This window comes from Manis javanica, chromosome 8 (genome assembly GCF_040802235.1).
Source record: "Manis javanica isolate MJ-LG chromosome 8, MJ_LKY, whole genome shotgun sequence".
Taxonomy (NCBI): Eukaryota; Metazoa; Chordata; class Mammalia; order Pholidota; family Manidae; genus Manis; species Manis javanica.
In genome coordinates, this window is record NC_133163.1 from 15178353 (window position 1) to 15190352 (window position 12000).

The window sequence follows — 12000 nt, forward strand, 5'->3', positions numbered from 1 at the left end:
CAAAGATGGGCGAAGACAGATCAGTGGTCAAGTTCTAAAGCTGTGCTTGCATTTCCCTCTGAGACAAGAAATTACGACTTAAACTTCTCCCTCCAAGAATGCAGAGGAGCTCCCCAGATGAGCAGTTTCAGTCTTGGTGGAGTGCGGGAAGAAGGCCTTAGTGTAGAGCCACCTTTATAACCTCCACGATCCGGGGTAAGATGTCTCAGCTCGCTTGTTGGCAAAAGGGGATAGATAGAATTCGAATCCACTTTGTAAGGCTTTGGTGATGATTAAATGAAATAATGTGTGGAAAAGAGCTTGGCACGGGACCAGATGTTTGGAGTTCAGAGCCGCTGTGTGTCGGTCTCCTGAAAAAAAGTGCTCATTGGCTGTCTAGCCACCCATTCAGATTTCATCTGAGTCGCTCAGTGGCGTGTGGGTTTACCTGGAATGTCCCACAGCCTGTGCCCCTAAGTGCAGGCTGTCCTCATTAGGGCACGTACCTAAGTTCGGTGGTCACCATGGCAACTGCCAGTGCTCAGCTTCTCTGCTTCCCTAAACCAGACATGAAACCCCGTCTCTAAGAGCTGTTATGAACTTCTCAGAGGTGCCCTTTTAGTCATGGCCTTATGGCCCTCAGAGAGACAAAATGAATCTGGTGGACTGAACACTCAGAAGAACAGGACTCAAATGCAGAGATGACTGACCTGGTATTTTTATTTTTATGTAGCTTCTCTAGATCTCAGTTTCTTTATTTGTAGAAAGAAAGGGTTGGACTAAAAGCTTCTGAAATTCCTCTTGAGCAAATTAAAAAAAAATTACTGTATTCTAAATGAGGAAGAGCTGGCGATCATTTTTGCTACATCCGCTACAGAATTTGGGGACTTAGTTTCCCTTAATGAATTTGAAATAACAAGCAGAGAATACTCTAACTCTTCCCCTCAGACCTGCCTCTCAAATGAATGGCTTGCAGCATATTGGGATAGAGCCTTAAAAATCTCACATTTCGTTTTTATGCTGATGACCTATTCAGTTCCTTGCAGCGCCATCAAAGACTAGGAGTCTTTTAGAAAAGGAGACGGCAGTGTATTAAGGAATTGGCAGTACACGATGTATGCATTTGCAGAGCCCTGGAAGATGCTATTGGAAGGGAGGTCTGAGTTCCAGGAGGAAGCACACTTCATGAATATACAAACAGTGGATTCTGGAGCAGGTTTATTGCTAATAAGCTTGTTACTGGAGACGAGTCCTTGGTCTCATTGCAAGAAAAATTCAAGAACAGATGCAGAAATACTGTTGAACTTTAAGAGTTTATTTGGCAAATAAAGTTTAGATAAAGACAAGAGTGCACATGAGAGTTGGGGTGCATGGGGACAGACCCAGAGGGGGTGCAGAGAATAATAGGGAGCCTTTTTTCATATAAAGGGAGATGAATATTCACTAAGTGAGGTTACATGTCAAAGGAGACAGGTGGAGTCTTCCCAGTGTTTGGGCTTGCCCCACCTGCATGACAGGTGAGGGGTTATTCGGCTATATTAGGTCCAAATCGGAACTGGCATGATGTGGGGAGATGTGGTTTTTTTACTATCCAATGACAGAGGGGTGTGATTTTTACTATGGTAATGGATTTTGGGGTGAAGTTTAGGTTAATTTCTCCTCCATGTTGGAACCAGCCAGTATTGGCCAGTCTGTCATTTAGCCTTACTCCACATCCCGAGGGAACAGCTTACACAGAATTTGTGAAATGTAGGGTAGCATCTAGCTGAATGTTAACACTGGTTGAAGTCTTCCTCCCACTTTGCTGCTCAAGTTTGGCCATCTACCTACTACAACAAGCTGATCAGAGAATGTAGCTTTAGCTCTGGTGCCAAAGACATTTGCCACTTTGCTCTTAAATAGAAAGACTTCCCTGTTGTATCAGTTTTCTACTGCTGTGTAACAAATGACCACAAATGAAGAAGCTTAAAACAACACCCATTCATTCTGCCACAGTTCTATAGGTCAGAAGTCAGCCAGCCAGCCCAGCCAGACCCACCTGGGCATTGTGCTCGGGATATCTTGAGGCTGAAATTAAGATGTCAGCAGGTCTGGCCTCTGGATCTAGGGAAGAATTTGCTTCCAAACTCGTTCAGATTTTGGCAAAAAGAGCTCCCTGTGGTTGCAGGACTGAGATCCCTGTTTCCTTGCTGGTTGTTAGGTCCGGCCATTCTCAGCTTTAGAAGTTGCCTGTGTTCCTTGGCACATAGCCCCTCCATCTTCAAAGCCTGCATGAAATTCTTCTTGTGTTTGTATCTCTCTTCTCCTGGGATTGACCACATTGCTGTGATGATCAAAATTAGAATTCTGAAATAGACTCATAAACAAGGGGGTGGGGGATGGGTGACGTAGGTGAAGGGGAAAAATGAGGAAGAATGTTTGATATCTTGATCTGGGTGGTTGCATGAGCATAGAATGACAGAAAATTCATCAAGCTCTACACTAAGATTTGTGGTTTTATTGTATGCACCTAAATAATAGTAATAAAAAAAGTTGGAGCACAGTTGCACATGTGTGATAGAAAGCAGGCTGAGACATCTCTTTGTTAAGCTCTAAAAATATTTGGTGGCATGTGTTTATTAATATCAACATTAAAATTAAATGAAAAATTAAAAAAGTTAGAATTCTGGTAGCAAAGAAGTTGTGGTAAATAAATGACAGCATCTGCCTCAGGTGTCAATCAACTGCTAGCCACACAGACCACTCGTAGGGAGTCTGTTCTTTGTCCCAAAGTTGTAAATCAGGTCGCCTTTGAGATCTTTGAATCAGTCAGGGGAGGTGAGCTGATTTTGTGGTAACAAACAGCTTACTCTTAGCCCTGCTGGGTCTGCTGCTGCCTAAACAACCATGCAGGCTGGGGATGAGGCGGGGCATGCACACTGGCTCTTAAGAGCTTTGGCCTCCAGGCACAGCCCATTGGCTTGAAATAGTCCCATGGCCTCACCTGCTGAAAAGGGGCCTGGATTCACTGTTTGATCTCCAAGCAGGGGTTTCCAGGATGGGAAAATTGATGAGTAGTAGTAATAATGTTACGTACCTACTCCCTGGGACTACCTTTGGCCCCACTCTAGGAAGACAAGCCTCCCTAATGTTTAGATACAGAAGCCCTGTGGATCACTCTTTGGGTAGCACTACTCTAGCGAGACGTATTTCACATCCAAGAAATGGAGCCGATGATTTGTTAAGCTACTTTCCTAGAGCCACACAGTGAGCTGGAGGCACAGCCTGGACTCAATCGTGCCTTAACCTCTTTCAGGTGGGTCAAAAATATTTGCTGTCAGATATATTAATCTATGCCATGAAACCAATGTGGTGCTTAGGATTTTTGAACATGCCATGCAAATTTATGGAGATGATTTATAAGTAAAGTATTGTAAAGTATTTTTACACAAAGTAAAAATATTTCTTCCTAGGTGTCCAGGGGGAAATTTGGGTAGTTAGCAAGGAAGGATAATTATCTGGGATAAGCAAGATTGAGCTTGGGTTCCAAAACAGATTTTGGAAGTGGGCAGCCCCTGTCTCCTGCTGTGGGCTGGCTCTTTGGCTGGGCCAGGCCGACTGTCACTTCATAGGATGCTGTAGGAAAACTGGTCAGATTTTGGACTCAATCCCATTTTCTTGTTCTGAGCTGGGCTTAGGCTTCTGGTAGGAAATAGCTGCCTCTTTTTATCTGGATGATCAGCAAGCTCTCTGATGTTACCTCTATAATCAAAGGATGCCCTTTTCCGTCTTTGGCTTCTCCCCCTGAGGATACAGCAGAGAAGCTTATTCATGTTTGGGGCCACAGGAGCCTGGGGTTAGCTGACAAATAATAACATATTACCCTAGGCTTACATGTGCCATGATTTCTTGGGGACTTTAGAGCCTGCCAGATGCTTAAGATGGGGTGATGACAGTCTCAATCTGCTAGTGATATTCAAATGGTGGGGTAAGCAATCACTTTGAATTGCAGGAAGGGGCTGATGGTAGAAGCCAAGGACTTCTGGAGGCCTCTGTGCTGGGCATAAACAGAGGCCAACTTTGAAGACCATAGTTGGCAGGAGGATTCTGTTTCTTACAGGGTATCTTTGAGATAGCCCCCAGCAGCTACAGGGTTAACTTAAAAGAATGGTTATTTCAAGAAGATAAAAGCCCTTGCTTTAGAAACTGGGTGTTACTTTTGACTCTGCGGATTAAGTACAATTTCTAATTCCTGTTGGTAGTGGAAATGCGCATTGGAGTACTAGTTATGTACATCAACCTACATGGGCAGGGGGAGAGGGTGAGGTGGTGGGCTGCGAGTGCCTGAAAATCTGTGTGTGTGTGTGTGTGTGTGTGTGTGTTATGTGTGTCTGTTTGCCTCTGTAACATTCCTGCACTAGTGCATGCCATAGTAAAAATTCCTGAGAAATAATTCAGTAGGACTAATGCTATGTGGCTTATGCAAGTTTATTTTAATCAGAAAGAAGACCCTGGTTTTAATGTGAACATTGCTTTCTTAATTTCCTTAGGGGGCTAGAAGTGGTAATTGTTTTAAAATGCAAAGAACGTAGGTATTCTTAAAGCTTTATCAGCCAGGTCTCTTCTAAATCAGGTTAGGAGTGTTATCTAGCTTTAATGATAGGTTCCGAGGTGCAAGTGGGACAAACTGCATAAATGACATCCACAAAACAGACTACACAACATCTGTTAATGACAGCCCATGACACAGTTTGTCCATGGAGGGTCCCCTCTTTTCTTTTCTCTTTTCCTGTAATGCAGGGCTGCTCAGCTTCAACACTCCCAATGCTTGGGACTGGGTGATTGTCATGGGGCCTGTCCTGTGTTTTTAGGTTAGCAGCCTTCTGGCCTCTACCCACTCGATGCTAGTATCATCAGTGAGCCTAGTAATGACAGCTGAAAACATCTTCATATATTACAAAATGTCCCTTTGAGGGCAAGATCTCCCCAGCCCAAAACCATGGCTTTGCTAGGATGTAAGGTGTCAATTGCCTCCCATGTCCCAAGGTGCGTGTCCTAGTCCCTTGGCTAAATCTTCCACATGAGTTATGGTGTCTCTGCTGATGATCTTAACCAGCTCTTCGGTGCCAGTGTCATCCCTTCTCAGAACTCTCCTTTGTCATATGGGTCCTTAAAGAGTGTTTAGAGATTTTATACTCTGGGAATAAGATCATTTCTCGCCAATAAGGAAAAACGCCTGGGGACTTGACTCATTATGAAAAAGAGTAAAGAAAACCTGGGTCTTCTTTCTGATCAGAATGGTGGCACACATACAGGTGGGCCACTCTGCTGTTCTTCAGCAGGCACCATCTCAGCCCACCTCTAGCTGAGCAGCGGGTGCTAATCCAGTCTATGGTTATTCCTCCCTCTTGGCTTATCTTTGATAATTGGCAGTATCCCTTTGGTGATTCCTGTTGTCATCTGAGATCACTACAGGGTGTTTTAATGGCCTTTAAAATGTATCTTTACTCTTTTTGATAGTCTGTTAAGCCATCAAATGCTGCCTAAAATATAACTACTTAAAATACTGCCCATGTAGAGTTTAACATTTAAACATTTTAAGATAGTTTTAACAGAGATCTCTCTTTCTTTCTGGCAAACTTTGATCACAGGTAACTTCCGGGAATCTGATTGTTACTTTGGGGTGGGCAGTTGCTCGTGAACTTCTGTGTGTAGGGAACTTTGAAGGGAGACGTGGATTTGTTATTTGTCAGGTAGTATTTGGTCGAGGTTAGACTGAGTATTATAGTACTGCAGCATGAAAATCTAGAGGTAAGTTGCTAATATGTTTGAAGGGTTTGCTATATGCCAGGCATTGAGTTTTGGCTTTTACATAGAGTAAGTTGTATTACAACTTCTCCAAGTCACCGTTGATAGTCTTCCAAATTTCATGAGGTTGGAATGCTTAGACTGGTGTGGTGAGTTGCCCAAGGTCACCCAGCCCATAAGGGACAGAGCAAGGATTCCAGACCAGGCGCCCTTGCCCCAGAGTGCATTCATAGACTTAGTCTTTCTTCCATCCTCCCTTTCTTCTTTCTCTTATAAACGAGGGATAGTGTCTGGTGGTTCAGAAAAGTCTTCATGAAAGGTTTAGTAAGACCTGGGGACAAAGATGGCCAGTTGAAAAAAAAGCTAATGTTGGCCCTGTCTTTATCTGCTTTCAAAGGGTTTAGTTTTCCAATTTATGTCTTCTTTGTATACTTTGAATTGGCCCTTCACCTCTGATTCTTCTCTATGCACCTGCTCTCTTTCCTAACTATTTTTGTCATTCACAAACATTATTCTCTTTCTTGGTGTTCTCTCTTGGAGATTAATCTGGGATTTAGATGTCCCCTTGATTGTGTCTGCTATGTGACTAATGTGAAGAGGGGCTTATAAAAGGGGAGCTTATACTTCCCAATGGCTGGCTTCTTTGGCTCACCTTTGAGAGAGAAGTTACGAGGCGATACTCTCTACTCTCTCTTCTCCCGCCTCATCAGTCCACTTGGTACAGCTGCTCAGGTGTCAAAAATAAGAAGAACACAGCTCAAAGCCAAGCCTCTCAGTGAGCCAAGGCAGCTGGTTGTGCCCTCCAGAACCATATTCTCCTGACTGTGGATTGACAGGTTGCCTCAGCACTCAGCTTCGATGGTTTTGAGCACCTGGGGCTTGAGGGCACCAATACCAAGATTTTAATTTCCACTGGGGGTTTAACATGGTCTTGAACTCAAGGAAAGTTGTGGAAGAAGCTTTTTCTAAATGGTAATCCAGTAGAGGAAAGTCTCTGGGATGTGTTTATGGACACTCATTATCTGCTAGGACATGCCCGTTCAAGAGATGATCACTGCCTGGAATTTTGGGGCTTTTATTAATGAAGACATTTTATGTCTTTGCATCTTAGGGCCACTACAAGTCCAGTGATGCTTTAGATCTGCCACATGATAACCTGTTTTAAAAACTTCCAGGTACTTTTGGGTTATGAATTTAATGCAAGCATTTTATTAAGGCTCACATTTTTATTGGTACTATAAAGTCAGCTTAATAGGTGGCTGGTTGCCCATGTTACCTTTCATCACCATTTTTGCAGGCTAGTTTGATTCCTCCGGAAGGCACTGCTGTGGTAGAATAATAATCCTTTGCTCTTTTATAAAACTCTTTATTCTCTTTAAAAATTACATTTATCAATTTAAAAAAACCCTCGTTTCTTTTTTTTAAATTTTCTTTTACATTTAGCCTCATGCTACTTCTGTGAGCCAAACAGGCAGTAATAGCCCACTCTAGTGTGGTGTGTGTAGCTTTTGACAAACTGGGCTCCTGAAAAGTGAGCAATGCCCTTGTGAAACCATCTATGCATTTATACTAGGGTGGTGCTGAGGATAATTTCTAAATGGCTGGTATGTCAGTCGTCACTGGTAAATTCTGAATAGCTGTAGGAAAGGGAAAATGTTTAGGAGACACCATTATTGAGAGGTATGCCAGTGTTTGGTGCCTTCACCCCAAAGAGGCAGCAGCCTTGGGAAGTGACAGCAGGAGAGGCATATTGTGGCCTCACTGCCAGGGATGCTCGGACGGCTTTGTGTTCAGAAGGGCTGCCATCACGGCAGCCTAGGCAACGTGCATTCCTGTTAGAAGCAATATACTTTGTATGTCTGGGGAGGATGCTTTGCTTCTTATTGCCTGAGAAAACCTGCATTTGTGCATCATGGCATTATTGACTTAATGGTTTGGCACTGTGCTTGGAAGTTTACTGCTGAGTTTTAGTTGCTTGTCAGTATAGAACTGGGGCTCTCACCCTGTGGGTGGTGGGTTCCCAGGGGCCCGAGGACACACTCTTTTAAAGGGTCAGAGAATCCTTTTGCGTGTCAAGCAGAACTGGTAGAATAAACAGTATGTTTCCTTGACATATGTACTACCCTTTTTCAAATGCATATAGAGGGGGCATCATCAATAATTCAAGTTCATTAAAAGGTGGTTCCTGGATTCATAGTATCTTTTCTTCTTTTTATGTTTTCACAGTCAGTGGGTACCAAATGTTCTCTTGTATGGAGATAGATGAATTGCCTGTTTAATGTTCAAAAGGGATTCCCATACTCAGAAAAGTTGACTACGAAGGGACAGAGTGACACTGGTGTTTCAGATCAGCACCGCTTCTGTGCTGTTCTGGGTTCTTTCGTCCATGGAATTAGTGTTTTTGTCCTGGCCACAGTCCCTGTTTCTAAGAGGTTCTCTTTTCATTTGGGAAAACCCCAGCAATTAGAGTCCCTACAGCTTTTTCCTGAGCCTATTTTTTACTGTGGTAAAATATACGTAACATGAAATTTACCATTTTAACCATTTAAAAATGTACAGTTTAGTGGCATTAAGTATATTGACATTGCTGGGCAAACATCATTACCATCTATCTCCAGAACTGTTTCATCTTCCCAGATTCAAACTCTGTACCCATTAAACACTAACTCCTCATTCTCCTTCTCCCCTAACCCTTGGCAGCCCCCATTCTTGTTTCTGTCGCTATGAATCTGACCACTCTAGAAACTTCCTCTAAGTGGAATCACATAGCCCTTGTCCTTTTGTGACTGGCTTATTTCACTCAGCATAGTGTCTCTATGGGTTCATCCATGTGGCAGCCTGTGTTGGAATTTTCTTCCTTTTACAGGCTGAAGAATATTCTACTGCATGCATATATATATTGTTTTTCCATTTCCCTAACTATGGACAATTGGGTTGCTTCACTTATAATGCTGCTCTGAACGTGGGTGTACAGATACCTGTTTGAATCCTTGCTCTCAGTTCCTTTGGGAACATACCCAGGAGTGGAATTGCTGGATCATACAGTAGTTTTAAGCTTAATTTTGTGAGGAGCTGCCATTCTGTTTTTCATAGCACTGCACAATTTTACATTCCCACCAGCGATGCCCAGGGTTCCAGATTCTCCACCTCCTCACCAACACTTGATTTTTTTTCTCCCCCTCCACTTTTATAGCGACAAAGATAGCATTTGGTAAATTGCTGGCTGACTGCTTCCAGTCCTGGCTGCTCCAACAGCTGCCATTCTGGTCTACCCGGGGCAGAACGGGAAGGCTGTGCCTTGTCCCCCTGTTGCACCCGCTCCCCTCCTGCCCTCACCTCCATCTGTGCCCCTGTGTTTATTCCCATCCTGCTTCTGGAGCTCCGGTCCTACCGCAGACCTGCTGGGAGGGAGGGCGGCTCAACGCCAGGCAAACTCGGGCCTCTGCGTACTGGCAATGTCCAGTTCCTACCTTGCCTTGCTGCTGCTCTGAAATCCCTCTACTCACCTCATGACGTTTCACTGCCCAGCTCCCCGTTGTGGCTGCACCTTTATACCTCTCCCCAAGTCCAGAAGCAATTACCAAATAATACCTTCTGTGTTCTCAGCACCCGGGGGTATGTGGCTATAAACAAGAGACAATCCTTTCTCCCGAGGAGAAAACACATGTATAAAGACCAATGTCCACAGTGAGAGCAGGCCTAGGGCAGGCAGCCTCTGAAGTCACACTGCCTCAGTGCATAAGCCCTGACCTGCCACTTACCAGCCATGTGACTTTGGGATGTGCTTCAGTTTCTTTATTCGAACAATGGAGATAAAAATAGTAGCTACTTCTATGGCACTTGGTTGATGCATGAGAGCAATGCCTGACATACAGTCAGCACTCAGCAAATGTTCACTGCTGTGGCCTCACGCTCTAGCTGTAGCACGCTGGTAGCCCTGGGAGCCCAGAGGAGGGACTTGTGAGTTCTAGCCTGGATATTTGACAGCACACACATCTTCAGTGATGCACCTGTCTTATGTTGCTAATGGAATGTTCCCTTTAAGTAAAGCATAAGGGCTATAAAGCTAAGGGCTACTATGGCTTTTTCTTCCAAGTCCCTCTGCTGTACCTGCTTAGTGCCAAGCACTCTGGATGCATTCAGTAGGTACTTACTGATTGGACACGAGAGAGAAATGAACCAGATTCCTTCCCACGTAACCAGGGTACCAGGCCCTTAACTATCAAAAGGACCTTTGGAAGATGGGTTTTGCTCCCTTTAAATATCCTCCCTCATGTTTCGATGCTATGTTCTTGTCACTATGGCCCACTTAGACGGAGCAGTGTCCCCTCTGTTAGTTTTTTCCATTCCTTGGCAGAAGTGAATTTTACTGGAAACATCAACAATCCTTCTATGGGAGCCTGGGGAGTGGCTGAAAGGGCTCATGTTATGATTACTGTCGGCCTGTCTGCCTCCGTCCCCTCCCCCCCAGGCTCCCTCTGACTGCTGAGTAGGCCACACACACACACACACGCACACACACACACGTGGGGCATCTCATCATTCTCAGGACTTTTCCTCCTAACTCAACACTGCTCTGCAGCTCAGTTTGGGCGGTTAGGAACAGGGACACAGAGCAGGCAGTTAAAAGGAGAGGGGGGTATACGTATGGTTTTAAAGATAGAGTACAGAAAGCTTTTGGGTGACTTCTACTTTTTAAAGATGAATTTCACCGAGTACCGTTAACAGAGTTGGCACCAAAGCCGACAAGAAAGCAAATACCAACGTTAAAAAATGAAATGCAGGACATACAAATGCCATATGGTGCTCTTGCAGGGTTATTACCACTTTTTTCTTGGCTTTCATCCTTTTTCTGACATTGCTGTTTGCTTCTTGCCTCCACTTCTCTTTAAAGAAGTCTCCACTGTCCTTAGCCCTTTGATTCTGTGTGTCTGCTCAGTGTGTTTTGCTCCTGCCTCCCCTTAGAGGCTTGTCAGCTTTTTCCCAAGAGAAGAGGGGGAAGAGGACCTGTCCAGACGGCTGTGTGAACACGTGACACCTGCTTCCGGGAGCCTCTGCTGGGGGGCTGAGGTTTGATGAGATCACCCCCAGTCTGAAAAATGGGCACATTGCCTTCCATTTCTTCTCTACTTTTTTATTCAACCTGTTTTTAATTGAAGTATAGTTGACATATTGTATTAGCTTCAGGTGTACAGCATAGGGATTTGACATTTATATACATCATGAAATGCTCACTGTGATGTGTGCAGTTACCATCTGTCACCGTACAAGGATACGACAATATTATTGACTATATTCCCTGTGCTGCACTTTTCATCTCCGTGAGTTATTTATTTTATGACTGGAACATTGTGCTTCTTTATCTCCTCCACCTATTTCACCCATCCCACCCACCTCTCTCTCCTATGACAACCACCAGTTTGTTCCCTGTATTGATGAGTCTATTTCTGGGTTGTGTGTTTTTAGGTTTTAGGTTCCACATATAAGTGAAATCATATGGTATTTATGTGTGTCTGACTTACCTTTTATCTCCTTGAAAAAAATGATCATGTGCCTTTAGTTTTAATATTTCTAGAAATGTCTTGAATTCAAATTCTCTCTGGTTATTAGGGAACAACCAAAAACTGAAGTCACCCACCAGATTTTATGAAAAGTTCATATTGATTGAAGTTTTGAGTTTTCCACTGTTAACACTCTTGGAGTAAGATCCTTGAGAATTGTGTTTGGGGGAGAAATGTCTGCCTCCACAGGGGAAATTCAAAGGGCCTGTGTTTTTGCACTGACTGTACCACACTCTCAGGTCCAGACTTTCTGGACGGGATGTGATGCTTGCTGTGGTTCAAAGGGTCATCCTCGTGCTATCAGTTCTTCCGGGAGATTTTCCTGACTCTTGAATGAGGTCAGCACCCTGTCCTCCCAAAGCACCTTGTACTCCCCAGACTAACACTCATTTCCCTTAACTGGAATTGTGTATTTGCACCTGGGGTCCCCACCAGCCTAAGAGCTGTGAGGACGGGTCTCTAGCACAGGGCACCCAGAAAGCACCTAGTCCATACCTGATGAATGAATAAACGAGCATCATCATACATTTTAATAGAGAAAAATGACCTTGACACCAAAAGCAGTGTTGCACACAAATGAATGTCAATGGGGGAGAAAAAACGGTCTTAACCTTTCAAGTGTAATCATTCTGATGGAAGGGTGGTTCAGTGGGGGAGCTGCCTTCTGATGATG

The 12000-nt window shown here is 44.1% G+C and overlaps 1 protein-coding gene across 2 annotated transcripts in view; it reads left to right on the forward strand.

Moving 5' to 3' along the window:
* The window catches only part of KCNK10 (potassium two pore domain channel subfamily K member 10), a 126526-nt gene that overhangs the window by 87095 nt on the left and 27431 nt on the right, over nt 1–12000 (forward strand). The gene's annotated exons all lie outside the window — the stretch shown is intronic.